This window comes from Nycticebus coucang, chromosome 1, assembly GCF_027406575.1.
Source record: "Nycticebus coucang isolate mNycCou1 chromosome 1, mNycCou1.pri, whole genome shotgun sequence".
NCBI lineage: Eukaryota > Metazoa > Chordata > Mammalia > Primates > Lorisidae > Nycticebus > Nycticebus coucang.
This window is the reverse complement of record NC_069780.1, coordinates 141,800,819-141,817,740: the sequence shown is the minus strand read 5'-3', so window position 1 is coordinate 141,817,740 and position 16,922 is coordinate 141,800,819. Positions and strand designations below refer to the sequence as shown.

The window sequence follows — 16,922 nt, the reverse complement described above, 5'->3', positions numbered from 1 at the left end:
TTTAGTTGCTTTAAATCAGCTTGTATCTGAAAAATAAAATTGCAACCCCGCCTTTGTTTTGATTTCCATTTGCTTGAAATACTTTTTTCCATCCCTTAACTCTGAGTCTTGATTTGTCCTTCAAGGCAAGGTGATTCTCTTGTAGACAGCATATGGATTGCTTGTGCTTTTTTCTCCAATCAGCCAGCCTGTGCCTCTTCAGTGGTGAATTCAATCCATTGACATTTATTTGAAAGAATTGTTAAATGTGGTGGAGTTCTGTTCATCTTTTGTGAAAGTTTGTTGTGGAAGCTTTGTTTTGACCTTTAGCTTCTGGTTGTTTACTTTGCTGGTCCATTGTGGTGGTCAGTGTTGAGAATAGGTCTAAGCATTTCCTGTAGAGCTGGTCTTGTGGCATATTTCCTCAGTGCTTGTATATTTACAATAGATTTGTTTTCTCCTCAATTTTGAAGCTTAATTTAGCAAGATACAGAATCCTGGGCTGAAAATTGTTTAGTAATGTGAAGGTGGAATACCATGCTTTTCTGGTTTCAATTGAAAAGTCTGCTGTTGGGTGGTGCCTGTAGGTCAGTGGGTAGGGCATCAGCCATATTCACCATGGCTGATGGGTTCTAACCCAACCCTGGCCAGCTAAAACAACAATGGGAGCAAAAAAATAGTCAGGTGTTGTGGTGGGCACCTGCAATCCCAGCTACTTGGGAGCCTGAGGCACGAGAATCACTGAGCCCAAGAATTTCTGGTTGCTGTGAGCTGTGTTGCTATGGCACTCTACCAAGGGTGAGATAGTGAGACTCTGTCTCAAAAAAAAAAAAAAAAAAAAAAAGTCTGCTCTTATCCTAATGACTGCTTTTGTAGGTCAGTTGGCGCTTACTCCTGGCTGCTTGCAGAAGTTTTTCTTTCATCTTGACTTTGTACAGGTTTATTACAGTGTGTCTTGAAGAGGCTCTGTTTGAGTTGAGATGACTGGGAGTTCAATATCCATCTGAAAGGAGTGTGTGGGAATTTGTAGTAAACTTGGGAAGTTTTCATTTATGATGGTCTCCAGTGGGGTTCCCATTCCTTTGGGGCGATCTTCTTCCCTTTCAGGAATCCCTATTATTTGTATGTTTGAATGCTTCATGGAGTCTCATAGTTCTCTAAGTGGCTGTTCTGTTTTCTCTCTCTTCTTTTCTGCCTCTTTAACTACTTGGGTGACCTCAAAAACGTTATCCTCTAGCTCTGAGGTTCTTTCTTCTCCATGGTCTAACCTATTTTTGATACTTTGCTCTGCATCTTTACTTTCCCCGATTGTGTGTGCTTCATTTCCTTATGCTCCACCGTATCCTTCCTATATTCTACATATCTCTCATCTGACTTTTGTTTGTCTTTCCATTTTCTTTGTTGTCTTTATCATCCATATTTTAAATTCTCTTTCTGTCAAGTCTATTAATTCTTTATAGGTGGAGTCTTCTGCAGTAACTGCCTCATGGTCTCTTGGAGGAGTTCCTCTGTATTGGTTTTTCATGTTGTCCAAGTTTTTCTGTTTGTTCCTCCTCATGTGTTCTTTTTTCTTGTTTACCTCCTTGTACTCCTTTTTCCTTCTCACTGCCTCTTTTTCTTCAAACAAAGGTCCTTGCTCTTGATGACTATATGTTGGAATATGTTGCCAGGACACCAGGTGGTGCTGTGGGATTTTTAGGAGACAGAACACAGCCAGCACCTGTATGGTCCTTATTTTAAACTTAGTTGCCTTTGGTTATCACCTGAGTATTTCCTCAGCATTGAAAGCTCACAAGAATCCTTCAGGGGCAGGTCTCTCAGTGCTCCCTGACTCTAGTTCCCATGGGATGTGAGAGTCCCTCAGCCTGTCCCAAGAGTGGAGTTCTGATTCTGCAAGCGAATTAAGATGGTTGTGCTTTAGGGTCCTGCTAAGACCTTCTCACAATGGTAGCCCTCTGGCCACTGAGACCTTCTCAGTATGGCTGCCTCACCAGCCTTGAAACCTGTGGCAAATCCATTCCAACTGGCATTCTAATCTGGTTGTATACTGTTGAAGTCTGCTCACTCTTCCAAGCTTTCCACTCAACTGTGCAGCTGCCCCTAACAACTGAAAACTTTGGAAAGGCTTTCTCCCGTCCCAGACCTCTGTGAGTGGCCAGCTGATCTCATCCAATTGTAATCACTTGCCTAATTGATCAGATTTCCACTGCTTCTGATCATATGCTGTATTCAGCTTACCACCTCCTTGCTGTGCTCCCTGAGCTTTGACTTTGGGTAAGGTCCCTGTGCCCGATATGGCTTGATTCTCTCTTTTTCCCCAGTCTTGTCTAGAAGAGCACCTTCATGATCCTTCTGGCCCACCTTCTTGCTCTGTCCCCTCAACCCTTCCCCCAGTTTGATTTTTTTTTGTTGTTGTTTTAAATAAAAAGACTCATGGATGATGGATTATACTTTTGAGTAGGTTAATGTATTTCACAAGTATGGATTTTTTGTGTGTTCTAATTTAAAGATAAAATATGACAGTGACCTACAATAATGGCAAGAATATGAAATAGTGATGGGTCAATGAAGTACTAAAAAATGAAGGGAATAATTATAAGAAAAATGTTTAAAGAAAAAAAGGTAAAATAGACATGAATGGATAAATTATTTTTTACAGTTCCCCAAACATCATTGTTGTAACTGGGTTTTTGCTAGCTGAGCAGCATACAATTTTAGGACTTTACATTCTGTCCTTTTATTTATTTCCATTTTTTTTTTCTTTTCATTATTTTTTAAAGACAGAGTTTCAGGGCAGTGTCTGTGGCTCAAAGGAGTAGGGTGCCAGCCCCATATACCAGAGGTGGCGGGTTCAAAACACCCAGTCCCGGCCAAAAACTGCAAAAACAAACAAACAAATCAACAAACAAAGGCAGAGTTTCATTCTGTTGCCCACATTAAAGTGCCATGGCCTCAGCCTAGCTCATGGCAACCTCAAACTCCTGGACTCAAGCGACCTTCCTGCCTCAGCCTCCCAAGTAGCTAAGACTACAAGTGAGTCCCACCATGACTGGCTAGGTTTTCTATTGTTAGTAGAGACAGGGTCTTTCATTGCTCAGGCTGGTCTTGAACTCCTGAGCTCAAGTAAACCTCCTGTCTTGGCCTCCCAGAGTGCTGGGATTCTAGGAATGAGCCACCATGCCTGGCCAGAGCTTTACATTCTAATAAAAGGATGGCATACTTGAATTCTGTTTTGCTTACTGATGCAAAATCAGTTGAGGAAACGCTATGTTTAATGTAATAGGAAGAACTCTGAGTAGTTATGTCTGAGTGGAAATCCATTACTTCTCTACAATAGCTATTTGCTATTCTTGTAGTTTACTCAGGAGTCAGATTTTGCTGCTTTTGGCACTTAATGCAGGTGCTTTACTGAGATCACTGACTATACCAGAGAAAATGTGACAGATGTTTTTGGTTTAGGAGATTTTCATGCTTTCCAATAGTTATCAATCATGTCTGTGTTGTTAAAAAGTAGTCATTGTTCTAGAAAATATTTAATTTTGGGCAGGATAGTGTTCCCCTTTGCTTTACTGAGTTACCTAGAAAACCGAAAAAACACTTCCCGGTAACTAAAGGAGGTGAATTGAAGTAAATTGTTATTTAACACTGAATGGTTGAATGTTGAAATATGTGTGCTACTGACAGATTGTAATTCCTTCAGTTAACATTCAGCCTTTTTCCCTCCATGATAAATAAGGGGATTAGTTGCCTTATTGTTTTAAGCTTTCTTTTTTTAATTTTTTTAAGAGCTGAAAAGCTGTTAGGTTTTTTAGGCTGATTTCAAATTTCTGGACCCAGGTGATCCTCCTGCCTTAGCCTCTGGAGTTGCTGAGACTGTAGGCATGTGCTACCACACCTGGCTAGTTATCTTTTAAAAAACCCAAACTTTGGGTGGTACTTGGTTCAGTGGGTAGGGTGCCAGCCCCATATACAAGGGTGGCAGGTTCAAACCCAGCCCCGGCCAAATTGCAACAAAAAAATAGCTGGGTGTTGTGGTGGGCACCTGTAGTCCTAGCTACTCGGGAGGCTGAGGCAAGAGAATTGCCTAAGTCCAGGAGTTGGAGGTTGCTGTGAGCTGTGACTCCATGGCACTCTACCGAGGCCGATAAAGTAAGACAGAGTTCACTAAAAAAATAAAAGAAAACCCATTTATTCTTAAGTAATTTTGTATGTAAAGAACAGCTGAGATAATTCAGAAGGTTTCTATATACCAAAATCTCATGTGGCCATGGTATGTTTATCAAAATAAGTTTATCTTGGTGCAATACTGTTAATTAAATTGTAGACATTATTTGAATTTTATTATTTTTTATTTTTTATTTATTTTTTATTAAATCATAGCTGTGTACATTAGTATGATCATGGGGCACCATACACTTGGTTCATAGACCGTTTGACACATTTTCATCACACCATTATTTGAATTTTAGTAGGTTTTCTACTAATGTCCTTTCTCTGTGTAGGGTTTAATCAACGATACAACATTATATTTAGTGTTCATGTCTTCTTTAGTCTCCTTCAGTCTGTGACAGTTTCTCAGTTTTTCCTTGGTTTTCATGACTGGTTTTTAAGCTTGCTTTATTTTTCATGTGCAGGCTGTTATTATCTAAGCTTTTAAAAGGACGTGTACATATATAGACATCTTGTAGAGAGATAGGGTAATGTTAAGGTCCTCTTCCCACCTGTGATGGGGCAGGTGCAAGAGGATGTGTTACTGAAATAAAGAAATGACATGTTTATTTGCAGTTAACATTCTAGTCCCTGATTTGGTCCATGCAGAGGGAGGATGTATCTCCTTATTAGGTGATTATTATTAGCTCCTTAATGGAGGAGTCGTGGGAAGTCATGACCAGCAAGTGCTTGACCAGCCATGCTAGGCTCCTGACATGCTGTAGCTGATGTGCATCTTGGATCTTGACTCTGGCTTATGCTTACTAATAGTGCAGACATACACCATTATGTTCATTTCACCAGAGGCAAGTGTTCCTTGTTTCGTGACCAGGCAGACAGTTTTTGTATGGTGTCCATATAAAATACAGTTCTCTTGAGTAACCATTTGCAATGTTGAGCGTCGTGACTACCTTGCTGGCAGTGCACATGCCAAGAAAGGCACTATTGTAGAAGTAGGACACGTCTGTCACGTGGCATTTGGGCCGACATGAGCTTTCCTCATCCTTCAGTGTCGTGCTTGGGATGGAGTACAGACAGATGTTAACCATCTGCAGCCCTGGTAGCCACTGTGTCCCTGCCTGGGTGCACCACCAAACTTAAGGCTTGTAGATGGGGTTGTTGATGCTGAAGTACTTTTTCTTATTCTTCAGTAGGATGATCCGCTATGTGTACAACCATGGCATATCCCCCAGGGCCCACAGCTGTGCACTTTGAACATCCAGTTTCACAACTCCTTATCTTCTGTAGTCCCACAGCATGAGGTTAGTGTACCAGAAAGTAGTATCTATGTTGTAGTTGACAAGCTGCTCAGACTTGTTCATGATCACTCTGGATACCTGATTCATATGGCCTTTCCTGGTTGAAGGAGTCATTCTCACAGTAATTATTGTGTCCATTGTGGCTGCTGGAGTAGATGTAGGATCTTGCTGCTGTTTTTATGCACTGATTTGCTGTGATCTTTGATAACCTTCAGGGGCTTACTGGGGTAGTTCTTGTCTAGGTAGTTGATTACCATGCTGAGGAGACGCTGAGTGGGTGGTCTTTCTGCCATAGGTAGTATAGGTGCTTGTCTAGCACAGTAGAGCTCATGGGAAACTTGCTGATTACAGAGTTCACATTGACCTCCCAAATCTTGGAAGCAGAAGGCAAAGGGTGTTATCAGGACTCCAGCTAATGGCGTAAACATGGTTCTTGCTTTCTCCAGTGCGCACACTTTCTTTGTATCTTCCAGCTACAGATGTACACCTGGCTATAATACTGGCTGTGGTAAATCTATTCTTACTAGGAGAGAATCTCTCAAGGTCCCCTCAACACAGTGTGCATTTGTTGTTGTTTTGCACCACTAGCCGGTATGGCCTGCTCTGCTTGATGTCAATACTGTTGATAACTTTATTATGTCTTATGATCTCCCCCACAGAAGAACTACCACCCTAAGGAAGACAGCTCTAAAACTTCTCCCCTTCTTCTTCAGTCATGGTGCCATCTTCAGTCCAGTCAATGACATTGATTTTTCCAGTGAAAGGCTGATACTTATATTAAAACAGGTGCCTTGTGCATGGCGTGCCAGATCCTTAGCTTCTCCGACACATCTCTTGAGGTGATGTAGAGTCTGCTGGGCTTGTATTTGGGCACTACCACCTAATGGTCATGCTTCGTGTAGATGTTAGCAAAGGCTAGGTTGTCGTTGTGTTCCTTAGGATGACACACTTTCCGTTGGTGTACAGAAAATTGTTGACTTTATGGTTGCTGCCTATGATTTTGGAGACACCCCTTTCTACCTGGGGGAAGCTGGCCAATACCTTCTTGATCTTGTATAGTATCCTTGTCCACGTGTATTGTGCTTTTTTTTTTTTGTAGAGACAGAGTCTCACTTTTATGGCCCTCGGTAGAGTGCCGTGGCGTCACACAGCTCACAGCAACCTCCAACTCCTGGGCTTAGGCGATTCTCCTGCCTCAGCCTCCCGAGTAGCTGGGACTACAGGCGCCCACCACAACACCCGGCTATTTTTTTGTTGCATTTTGGCCGGGGGCTGGGTTTGAACCCACCACCCTCAGTATATGGGGCCAACGCCCTACTCACTGAGCCACAGGCGCCGCCCATGTATTGTGCTTTTGTCAAGAGGCACTATGCTGTGAATCTGCGATAGGTCATAACCTTGATTTTTGGGTATTGTGTAGGATGTTCCAAAATTTGGGTTTGTTGTTGTTTTTTTTCATTATTAGACTGGATTATGAATTTTTAGGAAGAATTACCAAAGGATGAGCTCTTAACATACCTAGAAGAGCATATGATGTTAACATGATTTATTACTGGTTATGTGAACTTTGATCACTTGATTCAGATGATGTCTACCAGGTTTCTCCACTGTAAAGTTATTGTGTGTTTTTTTTTTGAGAGGTTTAATGATTTTATTTAAGCATAAGGAAGATCAATGTCTCTGTAACTTTTCCCTATCTCTGCCTGAAATTTCACTATCCATGCACTGTGTGATCCTGGAGGGGCCCTCAAATACCAATTCAGCATCTTTTTTTTTTTTTTTTAAATAGAGACAGAGTCTCACTTTATTGCCCTCGTAGAGTGCCATGGCGTTACACAGCTCACAGCAACCTCCAACTGCTGGACTTAGGTGCTTCTCTCTTGCCTCAGCCTCCCGAGTAGCTGGGACAACAGGCGTCCGCTATAGCACCTGGCTGTTTTTCTTTTTGTTGCAGTTTGGCTGGGGCCGGGTTTGAACCCGCCACCCTCGGTATATGGGGTTGGCACCCTACCCTCTGAGCCTCAGGCGCTGCCCACCAATTCAGTATCTTAAGATTTTTCTTCTCAAGAGGAAAAGCAACCATTACATTTCTTCTTCCTGCACAACATTTGTAGAAGTCTCTTGGGTGGTGGGATCTCAGTTTGCCCATCTGTAAAAAGGATTGATCTGTGAGGCTGTTGCCAGTAACACCTTTGCAGACTCTAGCCACATGAAGTTGGCATAAATTTTAGAAGAAAATTTGGTTGTTCAGGTCAGATGTTCTGATGCGAATTTACCTAGCAATTTGCCCTATTTCTTTTTTTAAAACTTAATTCTGTTTTCTAAGTAGTCCTCAATGAGCAGGGATTACTTCAATATTAAGAAAAGAAACAATATTAGCTTAAAATTGCTTGTGGAATGATTTATACTTTTTTTTTTTTTAATAAATTAATGTAACCCAAGTTCAAATCAAGACAGTTGGAAAATCAAGGCCAGGTTATTGCTGTAAGTTTGGCCCTTGTTCTCCGAAGCCACATCAGAAAGATGGGGGCAAGCAGTTTGAGGAGAAGGAAAGAGTAGTTTATTAATTTGCCAGCATATGAGGGGGCTGGTAAATTCCTGTCTTAAAAAATACCAGTGTCCCTACCATTACTATTTTTACCTTTCTATAACCCATTTGTTAGAAGCCCAACCCAACTTCAAGGGAGCTGGCCACCAGACCTCCTTGAGAGAGGAAGTATCAAAGAATTTGTAGGCATACATTTAAACCACTGCATAGATGTTTTAGGCGAGATACTGTGACACTCTGTAGATACCTTGTTTCTCCTTAAAGGTTTACATGGTAATTTCAGCATTTGTCATAATTCTTTTCACGTAGGACCAGTAGTCTTTTAAGGAGTATATCCTTGGCATATAAAAGAGACTGGCATAGCAGGGGAGCAAAAGCCAATCTAGTTAATCTAAAAACTTACACCAGTAAAGAATGCTTTAGTAAAAAGGGGCGATCAAAATACAATCAGTTTACACTCTTGTAATTCATTTGAAACTGATATTCCTCATCCTGGTGTTACATTAGGTAGATGCCAGTAATGGGATTGCAGGATCAAATGGGAGGTCTAGCTTGAGTGCTTTGAGGTTTCTCCATACTTCCTTCCAGAAAGGTTGTACTAGTTTGCAGTCCCACTAGCAGTGTAAAAGTGTTCCCTTCTCTCCACATCCACGCCAGCATCTGCAGTTTTGAGATTTTGTGATGTGGGCCATTCTCACTGGGGTTAGATGATATCTCAGGGTTGTTTTGATTTGCATTTCTCTAATATATAGAGATGATGAACACTTTTTCATGTGTTTGTTAGCCATTCGTCTGTCGTCTTTAGAGAAAGTTCTATTCATGTCTCTTGCCCATTGATATAAGGGATTGTTGGCTTTTTTCATGTGGATTAATTTGAGTTCTCTGTAGATCCTAGTTATCAAGCTTTTGTCTGATTGAAAATATGCAAATATCCTTTCCCATTGTGCAGGTTGTCTCTTTGCTTTGGTTATTGTCTCCTTAGCTGTACAGAAGCTTTTCAGTTTAATGAAGTCCCATTTGTTTATTTTTGTTGTTGTTGCAATTGCCATGGCAGTCTTCTTCATGAAGTCTTTCCCCAGGCCAATATCTTCCAGTGTTTTTCCTATGCTTTCTTGGAGGATTTTTATTGTTTCATGCCTTAAGTTTAAGTCCTTTATCCATCTTGAATCAATTTTTGTGAGTGGGGAAAGGTGTGGGTCCAGTTTCAGTCTTTTACATGTAGACATCCAGTTCTCCCAACACCATTTATTGAATAGGGAGTCTTTCCCCCAAGGTATGTTCTTGTTTGGTTTATCAAAGATTAGGTGGTTGTAAAATGTTAGTTTCATTTCTTGGTTTTCAATTCGATTCCAAGTGTCTATGTCTCTGTTTTTGTGCCAGTACCATGCTGTCTTGAGCACTATGGCTTTGTAGTACAGACTAAAATCTGGTATGCTGATGCCCCCAGCTTTATTTTTGTTACAGAGAACTGTCTTAGCTATATGGGTTTTTTTCCGGTTCTATACAAAACACAGAATCATTTTTTCCAAATCTTGAAAGTACGATGTTGGTATTTTGATAGGAATGGCATTGAATGGGTAGATTGCTTTGGGAAGTATAGACATTTTAACAATGTTGATTCTTCCCATCCATGAGCATGGTATGTTCTTCCATTTGTTAATATCCTCTGCTATTTCCTTTCTGAGGATTTCATAGTTTTCTTTATAGAGGTCCTTCACCTCCTTCGTTAGGTATATTCCTAGGTATTTCATTTTCTTTGAGACTATGGTGAAGGGAGTTGTGTCCTTAATTAGCTTCTCATCTTGACTGTTATTGGTGTACACAAAGGCTACTGACTTGTGGACATTGATTTTATATCCTGAAACATTACTGTATTTTTTGATGACTTCTAGGAGTCTTGTGGTTGAGTCTTTGGGGTTCTCTAAGTATAAGATCATGTCATCAGCAAAGAGGGAGAGTTTGACCTCCTCTGCTCCCATTTGGATTCCCTTTATTTCCTTGCTTGCCTAATTGTATTGGCTAGAACTTCCAGCACTACGTTGAATAGTAAAGGTGACAGAGGACAACCTTGTCTGGTTCCAGTTCTAAGAGGAAAAGCTTTGAGTTTTACTCCATTCAGTAAAATATTGGCTGTGGGTTTGTCATAGATAGCTTCAGTCAGTTTTAGAAATGTGCCACCTATGCCTATACTCTTCAGTGTTCTTATTAGAAAAGGATGCTGGATTTTATCAAATGCTTTTTCTGCATCTATTGAGAGGATCATGTGATCTTTATTTTTGCCTCTGTTAATATGGTGGATAACGTTTATGGACTTGCATATGTTAAACCATCCTTGCATCCCTCTGCTGTTACATTAGAATGTGACTTTTTTTTTTTTTTTTTTTTTAAGATAGTAACCACAGGCGCCGGCCCCATATGCCGAGGGTGGCGGGTTCAAACCCAGCCCCGGCCAAACTGCAACAACAAAAAAATAGCCGGGCGTTGTGGCGGGCGCCTGTAGTCCCAGCTGCTCGGGAGGCTGAGGCAAGAGAATCGCGTAAGCCCAAGAGTTAGAGGTTGCTGTGAGCCGTGTGATGCCACCGCACCCTACCCTAGGGTGGTACAGTGAGACTCTGTCTCTACAAAAAAAAAAAAAAAAAGATAGTAACCACAGGCTCAGCTCCCATAGCACAGTGGTTATGCTGTCAGCCACATACACCGAGGCTGATGGGTTTGAACCCAGCCTGGGCCAGCTAAACAACAATGACCACTGCCAACAAAAAACAGCCAGGTGTTGTGGTGAAGGCCTGTAGTCCCAGCTACGTGGGAGGCTGAGGCAAGATAATCACTTAAACCCAACAGTTTGAGGTTGCTATGAGCTGTGATGCCACAGCTCTCTATCGAGGGCAAGATAGTGAGACTCTGTCTCCAAAAAACCCCCTAAACTAACCACAAATCAAGTGTTTGCTGCAATGTGGAATGTAGCTTGATTTTATGTAGAGACTGAACGCTGGTGACAGGCCAGTGGAAATCCTCTGTTAACCTTCTTAGCAAATTATATACCTAAAATTGGTATGATTAGGAGAATGCTTTGTTATACAGCAATGGTTTTCTTTTCTTTTTTTTTTTTTTTTATTGTTGGGGATTCATTGAGGGTACAATGAGCCAGGTTACACTGATTGCATTTGTTAGGTAAAGTCCCTCTTGCAATCATGTGACCAGGGCATTTTTTGGTTGGAAGATTTTTTATTGTTTGTTTAATCTCAGTGCTTGAAATTGGTCTGTTCAGGAGCTCTGTTTCTTCCTGGCTAAGTCTAGGGAGAGGGTATGATTCCAAATATTGATCCATTTCCTTCACATTGTCAAATTTCTGGGCATAGAGTTTCTGGTAATATTCAGAGATGATCTCTTATATCTCTGTGGGATCAGTTGTTATTTCCCCTTTATCATTTCTGATTGAGGTTACTAAAGATTTTACCTTTCTTTTTTTTTTTTTTTTTTTAAGATTTTACCTTTCTATTTCTCGTTAGTCTGGCCAGTGGTTTATCTATTTTATTTATTTTTTCAAAAAACCAACTCCTTGTTTCATTAATTTTCTGAATGATTCTTTTGTTTTCAATTTCATTGATCTCTGATTTGATTTTGGATATTTCTTTTCTTCTATTGAGTTTAGGCTTAGATTGTTCTTCTTTTTCCAAGTCCATAAGATGGCTTGTGAGTTTGTTGGTGCACTCTCTTTTCTGTTTTTCGAATGTAGGCATCTAAAGCGATGAATTTTCCTCTCATAACTGCTTTTGCAGTATCCCACAGGTTTTGGTAGCTTGTGTCTTCATTGTTGTTATGCTCAAGGAAGTTAATGATTTCCTGTTTTGTTTCTTCCTGCACTCATCTGTTATTTAACAAATAATTGTTTAATTTTCATGCCTTTGTGTGGGGTCGAACGTTTTTGTTAGAGTTGAGTTCCACCTTTAGTGCCTTATGGTCTGAGAAGATAGAAGGTAAAATTTCATTCTTTTGATTCTGTTGATATTTGTTTTGTGTCCCAGGATGTGATCAATTTTGGAGAATGTTCCATGGGGTGATGAGAAGATTGTGTATTCTTTATCTTTGGGATGAAGTGTTCTATATGCGTCTATCAAGCACAGTTGTTCTAGGGTCTCATTTAAATCTCTTAGATCTTTGTTTAATTTCTGTTTAGAGGATCTGTCCAGCTCTGTAAGAGGAGTGTTAAAGTCCCCTGTTATTATGGTATTATCAGATATCGTATTGCTCAGACTGAGTAAGGTCTGTTTCAAGAATCTGGGAGCATTTAAATTGGGTGCATAAATATTTAGAATGGAAATGTCTTCTTGTTGTATTTTTCCCTTGACCAATACAAAGTGACCATCTTTGTCTTTTTTGACTTTAGTTGCTTTAAATCCACATGTATCTGAAAATAAGATTGCAACTTCTCTTTTCTTCTGAATTCCATTTGCCTGAAAAATTGTCTTCCAAACCCTTGACTCAGAGTTTTAATTTCTCTTTTGAAGCCTGGTGTGTTTCTTGTAGACAGGAAATGGATGGCTTGTGTTTTTTAATCCAGTCAGCCAATCTATGTCTCTTCAGTGGGGAATTCAAGCCGTTAACATTTATTGAGATAATTGGTAAGTGTGGTAGTATTCTATTCGTCTTATTTTGTGAGAGTCCATTGCTTAGTTTTATCTTTTGCATCAGTGTGGAGGTTAGGTTCTGTCCTTTAATTTCTGAGTTCTTACTTTGCTGCTGATCCATTGTGGTGGTCAGTGTGTAGAACAGGTTGAAGTATTTCCTGTAGAGCTGGTCTTGTGGTGAATTTCCTCAATGTTTGTATATCCGTAAATGATTGGATTTTTCTGTCAATTTTAAAGCTTAGCTTAGCAGGGTACAGAATTCTGGGCCAGAAATTGTTCTTTTTAAGTAGATTAAAGGTAGATGACCATTGTCTTCTTGCTTGGAAAGTTTCATTAGAGAAGTCTGCAGTCACTCTGATGGATTTGCCGCTGCAGGTCAACTGGCGCTTACTCCTGGCAGCTTGCAGAATCTTTTTCTTTTGTCTTGACTTTGGACAGGTTCATCACAATGTGTCTTGGAGAAGCTCCATTAGAGTTGAGGCGACCTGGGTCCAATATCCCTCTGAAAGCAGTGTGTCAGAATCTTTGGTGATATTTGGGAAATTTTCTTTTATAATATTCTCTAGTGTGGCTTCCATACCTCTGCCACATTCTTCTTCCCCTTCTGGGATTCCTATAACTCGTATGTTGGAACGCTTCATAAAGTCCCATAATTCTGACAGTGAATGTTCTGCTTTTTCTCTCTTCTTTTCTGCCTCTTTTACTATCTGAGTTATCTCAAGAACTTTGTCTTCTATCTCTGAAATTCTTTCTTCTGCATGGTCTAACCTGTTGCTGATACTTTCCATTGCATCTTTAAGTTCCCTAGTTGACTGTTTCAGTTCCTTCAGCTCTGCTATATCCTTACATATTCTTCATATTGTTCATCTCTTATTTGATTCTGTTTTTGGATTTTCTTTTGGTTATTTTCCACTCTATTAGCAGTTTCCTTCATTGTTTCCATCATTTCCTTCATTGTTTTCATCATGTGTATTGTAAATTCCCTTTCTGTTATTCCTAACATTTCTTTATAGGTGGAATCCTCTGCAGTAGCTACCTCATGGTCCCTTGGAGGGGTTGCTCTGGACTTGTTCTTCATGTTGCCAGGAGTTTTCTGCTGATTCTTCCTCAGGAGTGATTTCTTTTATCTGTTTCCTTGCCCTAATTTTCCTTTCACTTTCTCTTGCTCTTTAAGTTCCTGTGCCTGTGGACTAAGGTTTCGATTAGTCCTTTTGGTACAGGACCAGAAGGATGAGAAGGTTGAAGAGCAAGAAGGGATGAAAGAAAGAAGGAAAGAACGAAAAGAAAATAGAGAAAGGAGAGGGGGTGGATAAAAGGAATATTGACAAAAAGAAGAGAGTCACAGAAAGAGGGAGACAGAGCAATATAGGTGTACAGTGGGTACTTTGACACAACCTTAAAAAATCCCCAACCTCTGGGGGTGCCTGTTTGGGTGGTTCCCTTGAGGTCTGCAGCTCTTTGCTAACCTGATCAGACACAGTACCCCACCTCCACCAAGAAGAGAGGAAAGACAAAAATACTATAAATCCAACCAAAGCAAGCAAAGAGAAAACTTTACAGGATAAAATTGGGTGAAAAACCAAATAATAGAGGTAGAAACACTAGGAAAAATGAAGTTCTAGTTATTGATAAAGGCAGCAATGGGAAATGGTATTTAAACTAGAAAAATTGAGAAAGAAAAAATCTGTACGGAAAAGGTTGAAATTAAAAAACAAAACAACAACATCAAAATAAACAAAAAACAAACAAACAAAAAGAAAAAAACCAACCAAAAACAAAGCAGTATATATATCTTGTTGAATATTGTCTGGGCAACAAGTGGTCTTCTGGGATGTTAATCACAATGCTGATACGACTGGAGGTCTCTGCTGATTTCTCAACCCCCACAGGGTCGACACCCTAAGTCTCTCTTCAGCCCTTTTAAAAGGCACTTTAAGCTTCTAAACTTGCTAAGCAGAAGCTTTCCCAGGAAAGTGCTTGTCGCTGGAATCACTGCTGAAGTGGCTATCCACTTTCCCAGTGTGCCAAAACTGATCTCATTCTGCCCCTGAGGGTTAGGGCTGTAAGGTGGCTCAGTCCCCGCCTTTAGGCTGCTCAGTCACTAGGTTAATAGCTCCCGCCGGATCCTTGCTCTGCAACCCTGAGGGCAGACCTTGCTGGGGCAGTTCTCTCCCAGTGGTTCCCTGCCGCCCTCAGCCAAACACTATTAGCTCCGTCCGGCTCAGTCTGGGGCCCTAGACAATGCCCAAAGTTCTCTGCACTCCTGCTCAAGCTCTCCCCAAGGCAGTTCAACTGAGTTTGAAGTCCAAAAACACCAAAACAGTTCACAGGTAAGGCCTTTCTGGTTTGCAGTTCTCGCTGCTACTGTACTTATAGCTGTCGGTGGGGTTAGGCCGATTGAACACGTGCGACCACTTGCCAGTTTTCCACTGTTTTTGTCCTCCTTTTGAGGTCCAGAAGTCTCTCGCTGACTCCCTGAATCCTCAAAGGGATGATTATAGGCAGATCCCACCAGCCAGAGAGGCCTGGAGTCTTATCTCCCCAGACTCACGGTGCCCAGATGCAAGGAAGCTGTTATTCAGCTGCCATCTTGCTCTCTCCACAGCAGTGGTTTTCAATCTTTTCTATCTCACAGCACACTTAAACCTGTAGTTAAATTTTGTGGCGTACTTAAATTATATTGATGAAAAAAAAAAGAAGAGTAAAAATAAAGAATATCTTTACTATGCTTTGAAATTCTATTGAAAATAATTAATCTTTAAAAAATTTCATTGCACACCTAAGATCCTTTCACACACACCAGTTGAAAATTACTGTTCTAGGCTCAGTGCCTATAGCTCAAGCGGCTAAGGTGTCAGCCACGTACACAGAGCTGGCAGGTTCAAATCCAGCCCGGACCTGCCAAACAACAATGACAACTACAATCAAAAAATAGCCGGGCATTGTGGTGGGCACCTGTAGTCCCAGCTACTTGGGAGGCTGAGGCAAGAGAATTGCTTAAGCCCAGGAGTTGGAGGTTGCTGTGAGCTGTGATGCTACGGCACTCTACCTAGGGTGACAGCTTGAGGCTCTGTCTAAAAAAAAAGAAGAAGAAAAAAGAAAATTACTGTTCGGGGTGGCACCTATGGCTCAGTCGGTAAGGCGCCGGCCCCATATACCGAGGGTGGCGGGTTCAAACCCGGCCCCAGCCAAACTGCAACCAAAGAAAATAGCCGGGCGTTGTGGCGGGTGCCTGTTGTCCCAGCTACTCGGGAGGCTAAGGCAAGAGAATCGCCTTTAGCCCAGGAGTTGGAGGTTGCTGTGAGCTGTGTGAGGCCACGGTACTCTACCGAGGGCCATAGAATGAGACTCTGTCTCTACAAAAAAAAAAAAAAAAAAAAAAAAAGAAATTACTGTTCTAAAGGCTGTAGGCTGAGGCAGGCCGTTCACTGGAGCTTACAGGTTTGGAGACCGTCCTGAACTAGAGTGAGATTCTGTCTCTAAAAAACAGTGGGACGTTGTGGTGGGTGCCTGTAGTCCCAGCTACGCAGGAGGCTGAGGCAAGAGAATCACTTGAGCCTAAGAGTTTGAGGTTGCTGTGAGCTATGACATCATGGGATTCTACCAGGGGCAACAGTGAGAGTCTGTCTCAAAAGTAATAAATAAGAAAAATAAAGGCTGCTTTCCTCTTATGTATTTTTCTTTTTTAAAAAAAAATATTTTTTATTTCAGGTTAATGTGAGGGTACAAACAACCAGGCCACAGTATTTAAATTTGTTGGGTAGAATCCCTCTCGTAGTTGTGTCCCACACCCTAAATGTATGCCATATACCCCTACATTGTGCCCATTAAGTGGGAGCGTCCCCAATACCGCTCCTCTGCTTTCCCCCCCATTATTCCCCCTTCCTGCTTTCTTATTCCCCCTCTCCCCAACTTGAATTGAAATGAGTTTTTCTCCTCTGTAGGTGTGAACTAGATTGTCTACTGCAGCAGTTCCTAAGCTGTGGGTCACAACCCAGTTTTTCCATTTGTAACAATGCAGTAATTAGGTTGAGAACCACTGGTCTACTGGCTTCATGTTATTGAGTACATTGGGTATTTACTTTTCAACTCCATCCAGGTTAATACAAAAGATGTAAAGTCACCATCTTTTTTTTTGGCTGAATAGTATTCTGTGGTATATATATATACACCACAGTTTGTTAATCCATTCATAGGTTGATGGGCATTTATATATCTTGGCAATTGTAAATTGAGCTGTGATAAACAGTCTAGTGCAAATGTCCTTATGATAAAATGATTTTTTTTTTCTGGGTAGTT

The 16,922-nt window shown here is 41.0% G+C and overlaps 1 protein-coding gene across 9 annotated transcripts in view; it reads left to right on the top strand.

Annotated features, from left to right (window-relative positions):
* Positions 1-16,922, top strand: part of ERBIN (erbb2 interacting protein) — a 172,346-nt gene that overhangs the window by 21,886 nt on the left and 133,538 nt on the right. The window lies entirely within an intron of this gene.